The sequence below is a fragment of the Penaeus monodon genome, chromosome 19 (genome assembly GCF_015228065.2).
Source record: "Penaeus monodon isolate SGIC_2016 chromosome 19, NSTDA_Pmon_1, whole genome shotgun sequence".
NCBI lineage: Eukaryota > Metazoa > Arthropoda > Malacostraca > Decapoda > Penaeidae > Penaeus > Penaeus monodon.
Genome location: NC_051404.1, coordinates 33,797,377 through 33,797,721, shown reverse-complemented (window position 1 = coordinate 33,797,721; position 345 = coordinate 33,797,377).

The window sequence follows — 345 nt, the reverse complement described above, 5'->3', positions numbered from 1 at the left end:
AATCGGTCTTTTGTAATCAACCCACCAATGTCTTACAGCTCTCCGGGGTTATTCGAGCATGAGGCTAAACCGCTTCTTACGCAAGGCCTAGAATACAGAGGTCACAACTCTTGGTGAGAAGCACGTAATTCCTGCGCAGAATATTTGCGAATCTCCAAACACTTGCTAACTTTTTCTTAGGTTTGGTCTTTGGTCTGTGCGAGTCGATTCCCAGGCTGGTCTTATCATTATTGTTATTGAAGGTTCTACGTGCATTCGTGGTGTTGTTATCAGTGTTATTACTATTCTTACTGTTGGCATTTATTATCACCGTTATCTAAAATGTATTATCGTTACTCTGTCGAT